Source organism: Drosophila takahashii, unplaced genomic scaffold (assembly GCF_030179915.1).
Source record: "Drosophila takahashii strain IR98-3 E-12201 unplaced genomic scaffold, DtakHiC1v2 scaffold_106, whole genome shotgun sequence".
NCBI classification, from domain to species: domain Eukaryota; kingdom Metazoa; phylum Arthropoda; class Insecta; order Diptera; family Drosophilidae; genus Drosophila; species Drosophila takahashii.
In genome coordinates this window covers 1-15,324 of record NW_027221621.1, presented here as the reverse complement: position 1 = coordinate 15,324, position 15,324 = coordinate 1, and the positions used below count along the sequence as shown (strand labels likewise).

General features: G+C 40.5%; 37 non-coding genes and 1 pseudogene across 37 annotated transcripts; all 38 read left to right on the top strand.

The window, feature by feature from the left end:
- The first annotated feature begins 183 nt into the window (after positions 1-183).
- Positions 184-302, top strand: LOC138914072 (5S ribosomal RNA). The gene has a single exon (XR_011419956.1). It is a non-coding gene; the product is annotated as a 5S ribosomal RNA (ribosomal RNA).
- Positions 303-583: 281 nt separating this feature from the next.
- On the top strand, positions 584-702 carry LOC138914071 (5S ribosomal RNA). The gene has a single exon (XR_011419955.1). It is a non-coding gene; the product is annotated as a 5S ribosomal RNA (ribosomal RNA).
- Positions 703-984: 282 nt separating this feature from the next.
- On the top strand, positions 985-1,103 carry LOC138914070 (5S ribosomal RNA). Its single transcript, XR_011419954.1, has one exon. It is a non-coding gene; the product is annotated as a 5S ribosomal RNA (ribosomal RNA).
- Positions 1,104-1,387: 284 nt separating this feature from the next.
- On the top strand, positions 1,388-1,506 carry LOC138914069 (5S ribosomal RNA). The gene has a single exon (XR_011419953.1). It is a non-coding gene; the product is annotated as a 5S ribosomal RNA (ribosomal RNA).
- Positions 1,507-1,787: 281 nt separating this feature from the next.
- LOC138914068 (5S ribosomal RNA) lies at positions 1,788-1,906 on the top strand. The gene has a single exon (XR_011419952.1). It is a non-coding gene; the product is annotated as a 5S ribosomal RNA (ribosomal RNA).
- Positions 1,907-2,188: 282 nt separating this feature from the next.
- On the top strand, positions 2,189-2,307 carry LOC138914067 (5S ribosomal RNA). Its single transcript, XR_011419951.1, has one exon. It is a non-coding gene; the product is annotated as a 5S ribosomal RNA (ribosomal RNA).
- A 281-nt stretch (positions 2,308-2,588) lies between these two features.
- LOC138914066 (5S ribosomal RNA) lies at positions 2,589-2,707 on the top strand. The gene has a single exon (XR_011419950.1). It is a non-coding gene; the product is annotated as a 5S ribosomal RNA (ribosomal RNA).
- Positions 2,708-2,988: 281 nt separating this feature from the next.
- Positions 2,989-3,107, top strand: LOC138914065 (5S ribosomal RNA). The gene has a single exon (XR_011419949.1). It is a non-coding gene; the product is annotated as a 5S ribosomal RNA (ribosomal RNA).
- Positions 3,108-3,390: 283 nt separating this feature from the next.
- LOC138914064 (5S ribosomal RNA) lies at positions 3,391-3,509 on the top strand. Its single transcript, XR_011419948.1, has one exon. It is a non-coding gene; the product is annotated as a 5S ribosomal RNA (ribosomal RNA).
- A 283-nt stretch (positions 3,510-3,792) lies between these two features.
- Positions 3,793-3,911, top strand: LOC138914062 (5S ribosomal RNA). Its single transcript, XR_011419946.1, has one exon. It is a non-coding gene; the product is annotated as a 5S ribosomal RNA (ribosomal RNA).
- A 281-nt stretch (positions 3,912-4,192) lies between these two features.
- Positions 4,193-4,311, top strand: LOC138914061 (5S ribosomal RNA). Its single transcript, XR_011419945.1, has one exon. It is a non-coding gene; the product is annotated as a 5S ribosomal RNA (ribosomal RNA).
- A 285-nt stretch (positions 4,312-4,596) lies between these two features.
- On the top strand, positions 4,597-4,715 carry LOC138914060 (5S ribosomal RNA). Its single transcript, XR_011419944.1, has one exon. It is a non-coding gene; the product is annotated as a 5S ribosomal RNA (ribosomal RNA).
- A 280-nt stretch (positions 4,716-4,995) lies between these two features.
- Positions 4,996-5,114, top strand: LOC138914059 (5S ribosomal RNA). The gene has a single exon (XR_011419943.1). It is a non-coding gene; the product is annotated as a 5S ribosomal RNA (ribosomal RNA).
- Positions 5,115-5,398: 284 nt separating this feature from the next.
- LOC138914058 (5S ribosomal RNA) lies at positions 5,399-5,517 on the top strand. Its single transcript, XR_011419942.1, has one exon. It is a non-coding gene; the product is annotated as a 5S ribosomal RNA (ribosomal RNA).
- A 281-nt stretch (positions 5,518-5,798) lies between these two features.
- LOC138914057 (5S ribosomal RNA) lies at positions 5,799-5,917 on the top strand. Its single transcript, XR_011419941.1, has one exon. It is a non-coding gene; the product is annotated as a 5S ribosomal RNA (ribosomal RNA).
- Positions 5,918-6,201: 284 nt separating this feature from the next.
- On the top strand, positions 6,202-6,320 carry LOC138914056 (5S ribosomal RNA). The gene has a single exon (XR_011419940.1). It is a non-coding gene; the product is annotated as a 5S ribosomal RNA (ribosomal RNA).
- Positions 6,321-6,601: 281 nt separating this feature from the next.
- Positions 6,602-6,720, top strand: LOC138914055 (5S ribosomal RNA). Its single transcript, XR_011419939.1, has one exon. It is a non-coding gene; the product is annotated as a 5S ribosomal RNA (ribosomal RNA).
- A 285-nt stretch (positions 6,721-7,005) lies between these two features.
- LOC138914054 (5S ribosomal RNA) lies at positions 7,006-7,124 on the top strand. The gene has a single exon (XR_011419938.1). It is a non-coding gene; the product is annotated as a 5S ribosomal RNA (ribosomal RNA).
- A 285-nt stretch (positions 7,125-7,409) lies between these two features.
- Positions 7,410-7,528, top strand: LOC138914053 (5S ribosomal RNA). Its single transcript, XR_011419937.1, has one exon. It is a non-coding gene; the product is annotated as a 5S ribosomal RNA (ribosomal RNA).
- Positions 7,529-7,810: 282 nt separating this feature from the next.
- Positions 7,811-7,929, top strand: LOC138914051 (5S ribosomal RNA). Its single transcript, XR_011419935.1, has one exon. It is a non-coding gene; the product is annotated as a 5S ribosomal RNA (ribosomal RNA).
- Positions 7,930-8,210: 281 nt separating this feature from the next.
- On the top strand, positions 8,211-8,329 carry LOC138914050 (5S ribosomal RNA). The gene has a single exon (XR_011419934.1). It is a non-coding gene; the product is annotated as a 5S ribosomal RNA (ribosomal RNA).
- A 284-nt stretch (positions 8,330-8,613) lies between these two features.
- On the top strand, positions 8,614-8,732 carry LOC138914049 (5S ribosomal RNA). The gene has a single exon (XR_011419933.1). It is a non-coding gene; the product is annotated as a 5S ribosomal RNA (ribosomal RNA).
- A 281-nt stretch (positions 8,733-9,013) lies between these two features.
- LOC138914048 (5S ribosomal RNA) lies at positions 9,014-9,132 on the top strand. Its single transcript, XR_011419932.1, has one exon. It is a non-coding gene; the product is annotated as a 5S ribosomal RNA (ribosomal RNA).
- A 285-nt stretch (positions 9,133-9,417) lies between these two features.
- On the top strand, positions 9,418-9,536 carry LOC138914047 (5S ribosomal RNA). The gene has a single exon (XR_011419931.1). It is a non-coding gene; the product is annotated as a 5S ribosomal RNA (ribosomal RNA).
- A 282-nt stretch (positions 9,537-9,818) lies between these two features.
- On the top strand, positions 9,819-9,937 carry LOC138914046 (5S ribosomal RNA). Its single transcript, XR_011419930.1, has one exon. It is a non-coding gene; the product is annotated as a 5S ribosomal RNA (ribosomal RNA).
- A 281-nt stretch (positions 9,938-10,218) lies between these two features.
- LOC138914041 (5S ribosomal RNA) lies at positions 10,219-10,337 on the top strand. Its single transcript, XR_011419929.1, has one exon. It is a non-coding gene; the product is annotated as a 5S ribosomal RNA (ribosomal RNA).
- Positions 10,338-10,622: 285 nt separating this feature from the next.
- On the top strand, positions 10,623-10,741 carry LOC138914029 (5S ribosomal RNA). Its single transcript, XR_011419920.1, has one exon. It is a non-coding gene; the product is annotated as a 5S ribosomal RNA (ribosomal RNA).
- A 281-nt stretch (positions 10,742-11,022) lies between these two features.
- LOC138914018 (5S ribosomal RNA) lies at positions 11,023-11,141 on the top strand. Its single transcript, XR_011419909.1, has one exon. It is a non-coding gene; the product is annotated as a 5S ribosomal RNA (ribosomal RNA).
- A 280-nt stretch (positions 11,142-11,421) lies between these two features.
- LOC138914007 (5S ribosomal RNA) lies at positions 11,422-11,540 on the top strand. The gene has a single exon (XR_011419897.1). It is a non-coding gene; the product is annotated as a 5S ribosomal RNA (ribosomal RNA).
- A 285-nt stretch (positions 11,541-11,825) lies between these two features.
- LOC138914085 (5S ribosomal RNA) lies at positions 11,826-11,944 on the top strand. Its single transcript, XR_011419969.1, has one exon. It is a non-coding gene; the product is annotated as a 5S ribosomal RNA (ribosomal RNA).
- A 280-nt stretch (positions 11,945-12,224) lies between these two features.
- LOC138914074 (5S ribosomal RNA) lies at positions 12,225-12,343 on the top strand. Its single transcript, XR_011419958.1, has one exon. It is a non-coding gene; the product is annotated as a 5S ribosomal RNA (ribosomal RNA).
- A 281-nt stretch (positions 12,344-12,624) lies between these two features.
- Positions 12,625-12,742, top strand: LOC138914036 (5S ribosomal RNA). The gene has a single exon (XR_011419926.1). It is a non-coding gene; the product is annotated as a 5S ribosomal RNA (ribosomal RNA).
- A 281-nt stretch (positions 12,743-13,023) lies between these two features.
- LOC138914063 (5S ribosomal RNA) lies at positions 13,024-13,142 on the top strand. Its single transcript, XR_011419947.1, has one exon. It is a non-coding gene; the product is annotated as a 5S ribosomal RNA (ribosomal RNA).
- A 285-nt stretch (positions 13,143-13,427) lies between these two features.
- Positions 13,428-13,546, top strand: LOC138914052 (5S ribosomal RNA). The gene has a single exon (XR_011419936.1). It is a non-coding gene; the product is annotated as a 5S ribosomal RNA (ribosomal RNA).
- A 286-nt stretch (positions 13,547-13,832) lies between these two features.
- LOC138914034 (5S ribosomal RNA) lies at positions 13,833-13,951 on the top strand. The gene has a single exon (XR_011419924.1). It is a non-coding gene; the product is annotated as a 5S ribosomal RNA (ribosomal RNA).
- A 282-nt stretch (positions 13,952-14,233) lies between these two features.
- On the top strand, positions 14,234-14,351 carry LOC138914035 (5S ribosomal RNA). The gene has a single exon (XR_011419925.1). It is a non-coding gene; the product is annotated as a 5S ribosomal RNA (ribosomal RNA).
- Positions 14,352-14,638: 287 nt separating this feature from the next.
- LOC138914042 (5S ribosomal RNA) lies at positions 14,639-14,756 on the top strand (annotated as a pseudogene).
- Positions 14,757-15,038: 282 nt separating this feature from the next.
- Positions 15,039-15,157, top strand: LOC138914000 (5S ribosomal RNA). The gene has a single exon (XR_011419891.1). It is a non-coding gene; the product is annotated as a 5S ribosomal RNA (ribosomal RNA).
- The last annotated feature ends 167 nt before the right edge of the window (positions 15,158-15,324 follow it).

The window sequence follows — 15,324 nt, the reverse complement described above, 5'->3', positions numbered from 1 at the left end:
AAATTCTTATCGATGTTTTCAAAAATATTTCTTGCACTGATTTATAAATCAGAACTCTCCAGCCCCGTTTCAAAGTTTTTCCTACGATTATAAGCATTTTCTATATGTTCGAAGCTGATGTAAATATATCTGGGCAGGAGTGGAATTCAGAGTATAAGGCCAACACTTAGCCCTGCGACTTTCGCCAACGACCATACCACGCTGAACACATCGGTTCTCGTCCGATCACCGAAATTAAGCAGCGTCGGGCGCGGTTAGTACTTAGATGGGGGACCGCTTGGGAACACCGCGTGTTGTTGGCCTCGTCAACAACTTTTTGCCGCTTTTTTATTTTTTTAACGCAATCTGAATAGCATTTTTCTTTTCGCAAAAAATTTCAATTTCAAATGAAACCTAATCCAAATTCTTATCGATGTTTTCAAAAATATTTCTTGCACTGATTTATAAATCAGAACTCTCCAGCCCCGTTTCAAAGTTTTTCCTACGATTATAAGCATTTTCTATATGTTCGAAGCTGATGTAAATATATCTGGGCAGGAGTGGAATTCAGAGTATAAGGCCAACACTTAGCCCTGCGACTTTCGCCAACGACCATACCACGCTGAACACATCGGTTCTCGTCCGATCACCGAAATTAAGCAGCGTCGGGCGCGGTTAGTACTTAGATGGGGGACCGCTTGGGAACACCGCGTGTTGTTGGCCTCGTCAACAACTTTTTGCCGCTTTTTTATTTTTTTAACGCAATCTGAATAGCATTTTTCTTTTCGCAAAAAATTTCAATTTCAAATGAAACCTAATCCAAATTCTTATCGATGTTTTCAAAAATATTTCTTGCACTGATTTATAAATCAGAACTCTCCAGCCCCGTTTTAAAGTTTTTCCTACGATTATAAGCATTTTCTATATTGTTCGAAGCTGATGTAAATATATCTGGGCAGGAGTGGAATTCAGAGTATAAGGCCAACACTTAGCCCTGCGACTTTCGCCAACGACCATACCACGCTGAACACATCGGTTCTCGTCCGATCACCGAAATTAAGCAGCGTCGGGCGCGGTTAGTACTTAGATGGGGGACCGCTTGGGAACACCGCGTGTTGTTGGCCTCGTCAACAACTTTTTGCCGCTTTTTTATTTTTTTAACGCAATCTGAATAGCATTTTTCTTTTCGCAAAAAATTTCAATTTCAAATGAAACCTAATCCAAATTCTTATCGATGTTTTCAAAAATATTTCTTGCACTGATTTATAAATCAGAACTCTCCAGCCCCGTTTTAAAGTTTTTCCTACGATTATAAGCATTTTCTATATTGTTCGAAGCTGATGTAAATATATCTCTGGGCAGGAGTGGAATTCAGAGTATAAGGCCAACACTTAGCCCTGCGACTTTCGCCAACGACCATACCACGCTGAACACATCGGTTCTCGTCCGATCACCGAAATTAAGCAGCGTCGGGCGCGGTTAGTACTTAGATGGGGGACCGCTTGGGAACACCGCGTGTTGTTGGCCTCGTCAACAACTTTTTGCCGCTTTTTTATTTTTTTAACGCAATCTGAATAGCATTTTTCTTTTCGCAAAAAATTTCAATTTCAAATGAAACCTAATCCAAATTCTTATCGATGTTTTCAAAAATATTTCTTGCACTGATTTATAAATCAGAACTCTCCAGCCCCGTTTTAAAGTTTTTCCTACGATTATAAGCATTTTCTATATGTTCGAAGCTGATGTAAATATATCTGGGCAGGAGTGGAATTCAGAGTATAAGGCCAACACTTAGCCCTGCGACTTTCGCCAACGACCATACCACGCTGAACACATCGGTTCTCGTCCGATCACCGAAATTAAGCAGCGTCGGGCGCGGTTAGTACTTAGATGGGGGACCGCTTGGGAACACCGCGTGTTGTTGGCCTCGTCAACAACTTTTTGCCGCTTTTTTATTTTTTTAACGCAATCTGAATAGCATTTTTCTTTTCGCAAAAAATTTCAATTTCAAATGAAACCTAATCCAAATTCTTATCGATGTTTTCAAAAATATTTCTTGCACTGATTTATAAATCAGAACTCTCCAGCCCCGTTTAAAGTTTTTCCTACGATTATAAGCATTTTCTATATGTTCGAAGCTGATGTAAATATATCTCTGGGCAGGAGTGGAATTCAGAGTATAAGGCCAACACTTAGCCCTGCGACTTTCGCCAACGACCATACCACGCTGAACACATCGGTTCTCGTCCGATCACCGAAATTAAGCAGCGTCGGGCGCGGTTAGTACTTAGATGGGGGACCGCTTGGGAACACCGCGTGTTGTTGGCCTCGTCAACAACTTTTTGCCGCTTTTTTATTTTTTTAACGCAATCTGAATAGCATTTTTCTTTTCGCAAAAAATTTCAATTTCAAATGAAACCTAATCCAAATTCTTATCGATGTTTTCAAAAATATTTCTTGCACTGATTTATAAATCAGAACTCTCCAGCCCCGTTTTAAAGTTTTTCCTACGATTATAAGCATTTTCTATATGTTCGAAGCTGATGTAAATATATCTGGGCAGGAGTGGAATTCAGAGTATAAGGCCAACACTTAGCCCTGCGACTTTCGCCAACGACCATACCACGCTGAACACATCGGTTCTCGTCCGATCACCGAAATTAAGCAGCGTCGGGCGCGGTTAGTACTTAGATGGGGGACCGCTTGGGAACACCGCGTGTTGTTGGCCTCGTCAACAACTTTTTGCCGCTTTTTTATTTTTTTAACGCAATCTGAATAGCATTTTTCTTTTCGCAAAAAATTTCAATTTCAAATGAAACCTAATCCAAATTCTTATCGATGTTTTCAAAAATATTTCTTGCACTGATTTATAAATCAGAACTCTCCAGCCCCGTTTTAAAGTTTTTCCTACGATTATAAGCATTTTCTATATGTTCGAAGCTGATGTAAATATATCTGGGCAGGAGTGGAATTCAGAGTATAAGGCCAACACTTAGCCCTGCGACTTTCGCCAACGACCATACCACGCTGAACACATCGGTTCTCGTCCGATCACCGAAATTAAGCAGCGTCGGGCGCGGTTAGTACTTAGATGGGGGACCGCTTGGGAACACCGCGTGTTGTTGGCCTCGTCAACAACTTTTTGCCGCTTTTTTATTTTTTTAACGCAATCTGAATAGCATTTTTCTTTTCGCAAAAAATTTCAATTTCAAATGAAACCTAATCCAAATTCTTATCGATGTTTTCAAAAATATTTCTTGCACTGATTTATAAATCAGAACTCTCCAGCCCCGTTTCAAAGTTTTTCCTACGATTATAAGCATTTTCTATATGTTCGAAGCTGATGTAAATATATCTCTGGGCAGGAGTGGAATTCAGAGTATAAGGCCAACACTTAGCCCTGCGACTTTCGCCAACGACCATACCACGCTGAACACATCGGTTCTCGTCCGATCACCGAAATTAAGCAGCGTCGGGCGCGGTTAGTACTTAGATGGGGGACCGCTTGGGAACACCGCGTGTTGTTGGCCTCGTCAACAACTTTTTGCCGCTTTTTTATTTTTTTAACGCAATCTGAATAGCATTTTTCTTTTCGCAAAAAATTTCAATTTCAAATGAAACCTAATCCAAATTCTTATCGATGTTTTCAAAAATATTTCTTGCACTGATTTATAAATCAGAACTCTCCAGCCCCGTTTTAAAGTTTTTCCTACGATTATAAGCATTTTCTATATGTTCGAAGCTGATGTAAATATATCTCTGGGCAGGAGTGGAATTCAGAGTATAAGGCCAACACTTAGCCCTGCGACTTTCGCCAACGACCATACCACGCTGAACACATCGGTTCTCGTCCGATCACCGAAATTAAGCAGCGTCGGGCGCGGTTAGTACTTAGATGGGGGACCGCTTGGGAACACCGCGTGTTGTTGGCCTCGTCAACAACTTTTTGCCGCTTTTTTATTTTTTTAACGCAATCTGAATAGCATTTTTCTTTTCGCAAAAAATTTCAATTTCAAATGAAACCTAATCCAAATTCTTATCGATGTTTTCAAAAATATTTCTTGCACTGATTTATAAATCAGAACTCTCCAGCCCCGTTTCAAAGTTTTTCCTACGATTATAAGCATTTTCTATATGTTCGAAGCTGATGTAAATATATCTGGGCAGGAGTGGAATTCAGAGTATAAGGCCAACACTTAGCCCTGCGACTTTCGCCAACGACCATACCACGCTGAACACATCGGTTCTCGTCCGATCACCGAAATTAAGCAGCGTCGGGCGCGGTTAGTACTTAGATGGGGGACCGCTTGGGAACACCGCGTGTTGTTGGCCTCGTCAACAACTTTTTGCCGCTTTTTTATTTTTTTAACGCAATCTGAATAGCATTTTTCTTTTCGCAAAAAATTTCAATTTCAAATGAAACCTAATCCAAATTCTTATCGATGTTTTCAAAAATATTTCTTGCACTGATTTATAAATCAGAACTCTCCAGCCCCGTTTTAAAGTTTTTCCTACGATTATAAGCATTTTCTATATTGTTCGAAGCTGATGTAAATATAATCTCTGGGCAGGAGTGGAATTCAGAGTATAAGGCCAACACTTAGCCCTGCGACTTTCGCCAACGACCATACCACGCTGAACACATCGGTTCTCGTCCGATCACCGAAATTAAGCAGCGTCGGGCGCGGTTAGTACTTAGATGGGGGACCGCTTGGGAACACCGCGTGTTGTTGGCCTCGTCAACAACTTTTTGCCGCTTTTTTATTTTTTTAACGCAATCTGAATAGCATTTTTCTTTTCGCAAAAAATTTCAATTTCAAATGAAACCTAATCCAAATTCTTATCGATGTTTTCAAAAATATTTCTTGCACTGATTTATAAATCAGAACTCTCCACCCCGTTTCAAAGTTTTTCCTACGATTATAAGCATTTTCTATATGTTCGAAGCTGATGTAAATATATCTGGGCAGGAGTGGAATTCAGAGTATAAGGCCAACACTTAGCCCTGCGACTTTCGCCAACGACCATACCACGCTGAACACATCGGTTCTCGTCCGATCACCGAAATTAAGCAGCGTCGGGCGCGGTTAGTACTTAGATGGGGGACCGCTTGGGAACACCGCGTGTTGTTGGCCTCGTCAACAACTTTTTGCCGCTTTTTTATTTTTTTAACGCAATCTGAATAGCATTTTTCTTTTCGCAAAAAATTTCAATTTCAAATGAAACCTAATCCAAATTCTTATCGATGTTTTCAAAAATATTTCTTGCACTGATTTATAAATCAGAACTCTCCAGCCCCGTTTTAAAGTTTTTCCTACGATTATAAGCATTTTCTATATTGTTCGAAGCTGATGTAAAATATTCTCTGGGCAGGAGTGGAATTCAGAGTATAAGGCCAACACTTAGCCCTGCGACTTTCGCCAACGACCATACCACGCTGAACACATCGGTTCTCGTCCGATCACCGAAATTAAGCAGCGTCGGGCGCGGTTAGTACTTAGATGGGGGACCGCTTGGGAACACCGCGTGTTGTTGGCCTCGTCAACAACTTTTTGCCGCTTTTTTATTTTTTTAACGCAATCTGAATAGCATTTTTCTTTTCGCAAAAAATTTCAATTTCAAATGAAACCTAATCCAAATTCTTATCGATGTTTTCAAAAATATTTCTTGCACTGATTTATAAATCAGAACTCTCCAACCCCGTTTCAAAGTTTTTCCTACGACTATAAGCATTTTCTATATGTTCGAAGCTGATGTAAATATATCTGGGCAGGAGTGGAATTCAGAGTATAAGGCCAACACTTAGCCCTGCGACTTTCGCCAACGACCATACCACGCTGAACACATCGGTTCTCGTCCGATCACCGAAATTAAGCAGCGTCGGGCGCGGTTAGTACTTAGATGGGGGACCGCTTGGGAACACCGCGTGTTGTTGGCCTCGTCAACAACTTTTTGCCGCTTTTTTATTTTTTTAACGCAATCTGAATAGCATTTTTCTTTTCGCAAAAAATTTCAATTTCAAATGAAACCTAATCCAAATTCTTATCGATGTTTTCAAAAATATTTCTTGCACTGATTTATAAATCAGAACTCTCCAGACCCGTTTTCAAAGTTTTTCCTACGATTATAAGCATTTTCTATATGTTCGAAGCTGATGTAAATATATCTCTGGGCAGGAGTGGAATTCAGAGTATAAGGCCAACACTTAGCCCTGCGACTTTCGCCAACGACCATACCACGCTGAACACATCGGTTCTCGTCCGATCACCGAAATTAAGCAGCGTCGGGCGCGGTTAGTACTTAGATGGGGGACCGCTTGGGAACACCGCGTGTTGTTGGCCTCGTCAACAACTTTTTGCCGCTTTTTTATTTTTTTAACGCAATCTGAATAGCATTTTTCTTTTCGCAAAAAATTTCAATTTCAAATGAAACCTAATCCAAATTCTTATCGATGTTTTCAAAAATATTTCTTGCACTGATTTATAAATCAGAACTCTCCAGCCCCGTTTCAAAGTTTTTCCTACGATTATAAGCATTTTCTATATGTTCGAAGCTGATGTAAATATATCTGGGCAGGAGTGGAATTCAGAGTATAAGGCCAACACTTAGCCCTGCGACTTTCGCCAACGACCATACCACGCTGAACACATCGGTTCTCGTCCGATCACCGAAATTAAGCAGCGTCGGGCGCGGTTAGTACTTAGATGGGGGACCGCTTGGGAACACCGCGTGTTGTTGGCCTCGTCAACAACTTTTTGCCGCTTTTTTATTTTTTTAACGCAATCTGAATAGCATTTTTCTTTTCGCAAAAAATTTCAATTTCAAATGAAACCTAATCCAAATTCTTATCGATGTTTTCAAAAATATTTCTTGCACTGATTTATAAATCAGAACTCTCCAGCCCCGTTTTAAAGTTTTTCCTACGATTATAAGCATTTTCTATATTGTTCGAAGCTGATGTAAATATAATCTCTGGGCAGGAGTGGAATTCAGAGTATAAGGCCAACACTTAGCCCTGCGACTTTCGCCAACGACCATACCACGCTGAACACATCGGTTCTCGTCCGATCACCGAAATTAAGCAGCGTCGGGCGCGGTTAGTACTTAGATGGGGGACCGCTTGGGAACACCGCGTGTTGTTGGCCTCGTCAACAACTTTTTGCCGCTTTTTTATTTTTTTAACGCAATCTGAATAGCATTTTTCTTTTCGCAAAAAATTTCAATTTCAAATGAAACCTAATCCAAATTCTTATCGATGTTTTCAAAAATATTTCTTGCACTGATTTATAAATCAGAACTCTCCAGCCCCGTTTTAAAGTTTTTCCTACGATTATAAGCATTTTCTATATTGTTCGAAGCTGATGTAAATATAATCTCTGGGCAGGAGTGGAATTCAGAGTATAAGGCCAACACTTAGCCCTGCGACTTTCGCCAACGACCATACCACGCTGAACACATCGGTTCTCGTCCGATCACCGAAATTAAGCAGCGTCGGGCGCGGTTAGTACTTAGATGGGGGACCGCTTGGGAACACCGCGTGTTGTTGGCCTCGTCAACAACTTTTTGCCGCTTTTTTATTTTTTTAACGCAATCTGAATAGCATTTTTCTTTTCGCAAAAAATTTCAATTTCAAATGAAACCTAATCCAAATTCTTATCGATGTTTTCAAAAATATTTCTTGCACTGATTTATAAATCAGAACTCTCCAGCCCCGTTTTCAAAGTTTTTCCTACGATTATAAGCATTTTCTATATGTTCGAAGCTGATGTAAATATATCTGGGCAGGAGTGGAATTCAGAGTATAAGGCCAACACTTAGCCCTGCGACTTTCGCCAACGACCATACCACGCTGAACACATCGGTTCTCGTCCGATCACCGAAATTAAGCAGCGTCGGGCGCGGTTAGTACTTAGATGGGGGACCGCTTGGGAACACCGCGTGTTGTTGGCCTCGTCAACAACTTTTTGCCGCTTTTTTATTTTTTTAACGCAATCTGAATAGCATTTTTCTTTTCGCAAAAAATTTCAATTTCAAATGAAACCTAATCCAAATTCTTATCGATGTTTTCAAAAATATTTCTTGCACTGATTTATAAATCAGAACTCTCCAGCCCCGTTTAAAGTTTTTCCTACGATTATAAGCATTTTCTATATTGTTCGAAGCTGATGTAAATATATCTGGGCAGGAGTGGAATTCAGAGTATAAGGCCAACACTTAGCCCTGCGACTTTCGCCAACGACCATACCACGCTGAACACATCGGTTCTCGTCCGATCACCGAAATTAAGCAGCGTCGGGCGCGGTTAGTACTTAGATGGGGGACCGCTTGGGAACACCGCGTGTTGTTGGCCTCGTCAACAACTTTTTGCCGCTTTTTATTTTTTTAACGCAATCTGAATAGCATTTTTCTTTTCGCAAAAAATTTCAATTTCAAATGAAACCTAATCCAAATTTTTATCGATGTTTTCAAAAATATTTCTTGCACTGATTTATAAATCAGAACTCTCCAGCCCCGTTTTAAAGTTTTTCCTACGATTATAAGCATTTTCTATATTGTTCGAAGCTGATGTAAATATAATCTCTGGGCAGGAGTGGAATTCAGAGTATAAGGCCAACACTTAGCCCTGCGACTTTCGCCAACGACCATACCACGCTGAACACATCGGTTCTCGTCCGATCACCGAAATTAAGCAGCGTCGGGCGCGGTTAGTACTTAGATGGGGGACCGCTTGGGAACACCGCGTGTTGTTGGCCTCGTCAACAACTTTTTGCCGCTTTTTTATTTTTTTAACGCAATCTGAATAGCATTTTTCTTTTCGCAAAAAATTTCAATTTCAAATGAAACCTAATCCAAATTCTTATCGATGTTTTCAAAAATATTTCTTGCACTGATTTATAAATCAGAACTCTCCAACCCCGTTTCAAAGTTTTTCCTACGATTATAAGCATTTTCTATATGTTCGAAGCTGATGTAAATATATCTGGGCAGGAGTGGAATTCAGAGTATAAGGCCAACACTTAGCCCTGCGACTTTCGCCAACGACCATACCACGCTGAACACATCGGTTCTCGTCCGATCACCGAAATTAAGCAGCGTCGGGCGCGGTTAGTACTTAGATGGGGGACCGCTTGGGAACACCGCGTGTTGTTGGCCTCGTCAACAACTTTTTGCCGCTTTTTTATTTTTTTAACGCAATCTGAATAGCATTTTTCTTTTCGCAAAAAATTTCAATTTCAAATGAAACCTAATCCAAATTCTTATCGATGTTTTCAAAAATATTTCTTGCACTGATTTATAAATCAGAACTCTCCAGCCCCGTTTTAAAGTTTTTCCTACGATTATAAGCATTTTCTATATTGTTCGAAGCTGATGTAAATATAATCTCTGGGCAGGAGTGGAATTCAGAGTATAAGGCCAACACTTAGCCCTGCGACTTTCGCCAACGACCATACCACGCTGAACACATCGGTTCTCGTCCGATCACCGAAATTAAGCAGCGTCGGGCGCGGTTAGTACTTAGATGGGGGACCGCTTGGGAACACCGCGTGTTGTTGGCCTCGTCAACAACTTTTTGCCGCTTTTTTATTTTTTTAACGCAATCTGAATAGCATTTTTCTTTTCGCAAAAAATTTCAATTTCAAATGAAACCTAATCCAAATTCTTATCGATGTTTTCAAAAATATTTCTTGCACTGATTTATAAATCAGAACTCTCCAGCCCCGTTTTAAAGTTTTTCCTACGATTATAAGCATTTTCTATATGTTCGAAGCTGATGTAATATATCTCTGGGCAGGAGTGGAATTCAGAGTATAAGGCCAACACTTAGCCCTGCGACTTTCGCCAACGACCATACCACGCTGAACACATCGGTTCTCGTCCGATCACCGAAATTAAGCAGCGTCGGGCGCGGTTAGTACTTAGATGGGGGACCGCTTGGGAACACCGCGTGTTGTTGGCCTCGTCAACAACTTTTTGCCGCTTTTTTATTTTTTTAACGCAATCTGAATAGCATTTTTCTTTTCGCAAAAAATTTCAATTTCAAATGAAACCTAATCCAAATTCTTATCGATGTTTTCAAAAATATTTCTTGCACTGATTTATAAATCAGAACTCTCCAACCCCGTTTCAAAGTTTTTCCTACGATTATAAGCATTTTCTATATGTTCGAAGCTGATGTAAATATATCTGGGCAGGAGTGGAATTCAGAGTATAAGGCCAACACTTAGCCCTGCGACTTTCGCCAACGACCATACCACGCTGAACACATCGGTTCTCGTCCGATCACCGAAATTAAGCAGCGTCGGGCGCGGTTAGTACTTAGATGGGGGACCGCTTGGGAACACCGCGTGTTGTTGGCCTCGTCAACAACTTTTTGCCGCTTTTTTATTTTTTTAACGCAATCTGAATAGCATTTTTCTTTTCGCAAAAAATTTCAATTTCAAATGAAACCTAATCCAAATTCTTATCGATGTTTTCAAAAATATTTCTTGCACTGATTTATAAATCAGAACTCTCCAGCCCCGTTTTAAAGTTTTTCCTACGATTATAAGCATTTTCTATATTGTTCGAAGCTGATGTAAATATAATCTCTGGGCAGGAGTGGAATTCAGAGTATAAGGCCAACACTTAGCCCTGCGACTTTCGCCAACGACCATACCACGCTGAACACATCGGTTCTCGTCCGATCACCGAAATTAAGCAGCGTCGGGCGCGGTTAGTACTTAGATGGGGGACCGCTTGGGAACACCGCGTGTTGTTGGCCTCGTCAACAACTTTTTGCCGCTTTTTTATTTTTTTAACGCAATCTGAATAGCATTTTTCTTTTCGCAAAAAATTTCAATTTCAAATGAAACCTAATCCAAATTCTTATCGATGTTTTCAAAAATATTTCTTGCACTGATTTATAAATCAGAACTCTCCAGCCCCGTTTTAAAGTTTTTCCTACGATTATAAGCATTTTCTATATGTTCGAAGCTGATGTAAATATATCTGGGCAGGAGTGGAATTCAGAGTATAAGGCCAACACTTAGCCCTGCGACTTTCGCCAACGACCATACCACGCTGAACACATCGGTTCTCGTCCGATCACCGAAATTAAGCAGCGTCGGGCGCGGTTAGTACTTAGATGGGGGACCGCTTGGGAACACCGCGTGTTGTTGGCCTCGTCAACAACTTTTTGCCGCTTTTTTATTTTTTTAACGCAATCTGAATAGCATTTTTCTTTTCGCAAAAAATTTCAATTTCAAATGAAACCTAATCCAAATTCTTATCGATGTTTTCAAAAATATTTCTTGCACTGATTTATAAATCAGAACTCTCCACCCCGTTTCAAAGTTTTTCCTACGATTATAAGCATTTTCTATATGTTCGAAGCTGATGTAAATATATCTGGGCAGGAGTGGAATTCAGAGTATAAGGCCAACACTTAGCCCTGCGACTTTCGCCAACGACCATACCACGCTGAACACATCGGTTCTCGTCCGATCACCGAAATTAAGCAGCGTCGGGCGCGGTTAGTACTTAGATGGGGGACCGCTTGGGAACACCGCGTGTTGTTGGCCTCGTCAACAACTTTTTGCCGCTTTTTTATTTTTTTAACGCAATCTGAATAGCATTTTTCTTTTCGCAAAAAATTTCAATTTCAAATGAAACCTAATCCAAATTTTTATCGATGTTTTCAAAAATATTTCTTGCACTGATTTATAAATCAGAACTCTCCAGCCCCGTTTTAAAGTTTTTCCTACGATTATAAGCATTTTCTATATTGTTCGAAGCTGATGTAAATATATTCTCTGGGCAGGAGTGGAATTCAGAGTATAAGGCCAACACTTAGCCCTGCGACTTTCGCCAACGACCATACCACGCTGAACACATCGGTTCTCGTCCGATCACCGAAATTAAGCAGCGTCGGGCGCGGTTAGTACTTAGATGGGGGACCGCTTGGGAACACCGCGTGTTGTTGGCCTCGTCAACAACTTTTTGCCGCTTTTTTATTTTTTTAACGCAATCTGAATAGCATTTTTCTTTTCGCAAAAAATTTCAATTTCAAATGAAACCTAATCCAAATTCTTATCGATGTTTTCAAAAATATTTCTTGCACTGATTTATAAATCAGAACTCTCCAGCCCCGTTTAAAGTTTTTCCTACGATTATAAGCATTTTCTATATGTTCGAAGCTGATGTAAATATATCTGGGCAGGAGTGGAATTCAGAGTATAAGGCCAACACTTAGCCCTGCGACTTTCGCCAACGACCATACCACGCTGAACACATCGGTTCTCGTCCGATCACCGAAATTAAGCAGCGTCGGGCGCGGTTAGTACTTAGATGGGGGACCGCTTGGGAACACCGCGTGTTGTTGGCCTCGTCAACAACTTTTTGCCGCTTTTTTATTTTTTTAACGCAATCTGAATAGCATTTTTCTTTTCGCAAAAAATTTCAATTTCAAATGAAACCTAATCCAAATTCTTATCGATGTTTTCAAAAATATTTCTTGCACTGATTTATAAATCAGAATTCTCCAACCCCGTTTCAAAGTTTTTCCTACGATTATAAGCATTTTCTATATGTTCGAAGCTGATGTAAATATATCTGGGCAGGAGTGGAATTCAGAGTATAAGGCCAACACTTAGCCCTGCGACTTTCGCCAACGACCATACCACGCTGAACACATCGGTTCTCGTCCGATCACCGAAATTAAGCAGCGTCGGGCGCGGTTAGTACTTAGATGGGGGACCGCTTGGAACACCGCGTGTTGTTGGCCTCGTCAACAACTTTTTGCCGCTTTTTTATTTTTTTAACGCAATCTGAATAGCATTTTTCTTTTCGCAAAAAATTTCAATTTCAAATGAAACCTAATCCAAATTCTTATCGATGTTTTCAAAAATATTTCTTGCACTGATTTATAAATCAGAACTCTCCAGCCCCGTTTTAAAGTTTTTCCTACGATTATAAGCATTTTCTATATGTTCGAAGCTGATGTAAATATATCTGGGCAGGAGTGGAATTCAGAGTATAAGGCCAACACTTAGCCCTGCGACTTTCGCCAACGACCATACCACGCTGAACACATCGGTTCTCGTCCGATCACCGAAATTAAGCAGCGTCGGGCGCGGTTAGTACTTAGATGGGGGACCGCTTGGGAACACCGCGTGTTGTTGGCCTCGTCAACAACTTTTTGCCGCTTTTTTATTTTTTTAACGCAATCCGAATAGCATTTTTCTTTTCGCAAAAAATTTCAATTTCAAATGAAACCTAATCCAAATTCTTATCTATGTTTTCAAAATATTTCTTGCACTGATTTATAAATCAGAACTCTCCAGCCCCGTTTTCAAAGTTTTTCCTACGATTATAAGCATTTTCTATATTGTTCGAAGCTGATGTAAATATAATCTCTGGGCAGGAGTGGAATTCAGAGTATAAGGCCAACACTTAGCCCTGCGACTTTCGCCAACGACCATACCACGCTGAACACATCGGTTCTCGTCCGATCACCGAAATTAAGCAGCGTCGGGCGCGGTTAGTACTTAGATGGGGGACCGCTTGGGAACACCGCGTGTTGTTGGCCTCGTCAACAACTTTTTGCCGCTTTTTTTATTTTTTTAACGCAATCTGAATAGCATTTTTCTTTTCGCAAAAAATTTCAATTTCAAATGAAACCTAATCCAAATTCTTATCGATGTTTTCAAAAATATTTCTTGCACTGATTTATAAATCAGAACTCTCCAGCCCCGTTTCAAAGTTTTTCCTACGATTATAAGCATTTTCTATATTGTTCGAAGCTGATGTAAATATAATCTCTGGGCAGGAGTGGAATTCAGAGTATAACGCCAACACTTAGCCCTGCGACTTTCGCCAACGACCATACCACGCTGAACACATCGGTTCTCGTCCGATCACCGAAATTAAGCAGCGTCGGGCTTGGTTAGTACTTAGATGGGGGACCGCTTTGGAACACCGCGTGTTGTTGGCCTCGTCAACAACTTTTTGCCGCTTTTTTATTTTTTTAACGCAATCTGAATAGCATTTTTCTTTTCGCAAAAAATTTCAATTTCAAATGAAACCTAATCCAAATTCTTATCGATTTTTTCAAAAATATTTCTTGCACTGATTTATAAATCAGAACTCTCCAACCCCGTTTCAAAGTTTTTCCTACGATTATAAGCATTTTCTATATGTTCGAAGCTGATGTAAATATATCTGGGGCAGGAGTGGAATTCAGTGTATAAGGCCAACACTTAGCCCTGCGACTTTCGCCAACGACCATACCACGCTGAACACATCGGTTCTCGTCCGATCACCGAAATTAAGCAGCGTCGGGCGCGGTTAGTACTTAGATGGGGGACCGCTTGGAACACCGCGTGTTGTTGGCCTCGTCAACAACTTTTTGCCGCTTTTTTATTTTTTTAACGCAATCTGAAAGCATTTTTTTCTTTGCGCAAAAAATTTCAATTTCAAATGAAAACCTAATCCAAATTCTTATCGATGTTTAAAAAAATATTTCTTGCACTGATTTATAAATCAGAACTCTCCAGCCCCGTTTCAAAGTTTTTCCTACGATTATAAGCATTTTCTATATTGTTCGAAGCTGATGTGAATATAATCTCTGGGCAGGAGTGGAATTCAGAGTATAAGGCCAACACTTAGCCCTGCGACTTTCGTCAACGACCATACCACGCTGAACACATCGGTTCTCGTCCGATCACCGAAATTAAGCAGCGTCGGGCGCGGTTAGTACTTAGATGGGGGCCGCTTGGGAACACCGCGTGTTGTGGCCTCGTCAACAACTTTTTGCCGCTTTTTTATTTTTTTAACGCAATCTGAATAGCATTTTTCTTTTCGCAAAAAATTTCAATTTCAAATGAAACCTAATCCAAATTCTTATCGATGTTTTTCAAAAATATTTCTTGCACTGATATAAATCAGAACTCTCCCAGCCCCGTTTCAAAGTTTTTCCTACGATTATAAGCATTTTCTATATTGTTCGAAGCTGATGTAAATATATCTGGGCAGGAGTGGAATTCAGAGTATAAGGCCAACACTTAGCCCTGCGGACTTTCGCCAACGACCATACCACGCTGAACACATCGGTTCTCGTCCGATCACCGAAATTAAGCAGCGTCGGGCGCGGTTAGTACTTAGATGGGGGACCGCTTGGGAACACCGCGTGTTGTTGGCCTCGTCAACAACTTTTTGCCGCTTTTATTTTTTTAACGCAATCTGAATAGCATTTTTCTTTTCGCAAAAAAATTTCAATTTCAAATGAAACCTAATCCAAATTCTTATCGATGTTTTCAAAAATATTTCTTGCACTGATTATAAATCAGAACTCTCCAGCCCCGTTTC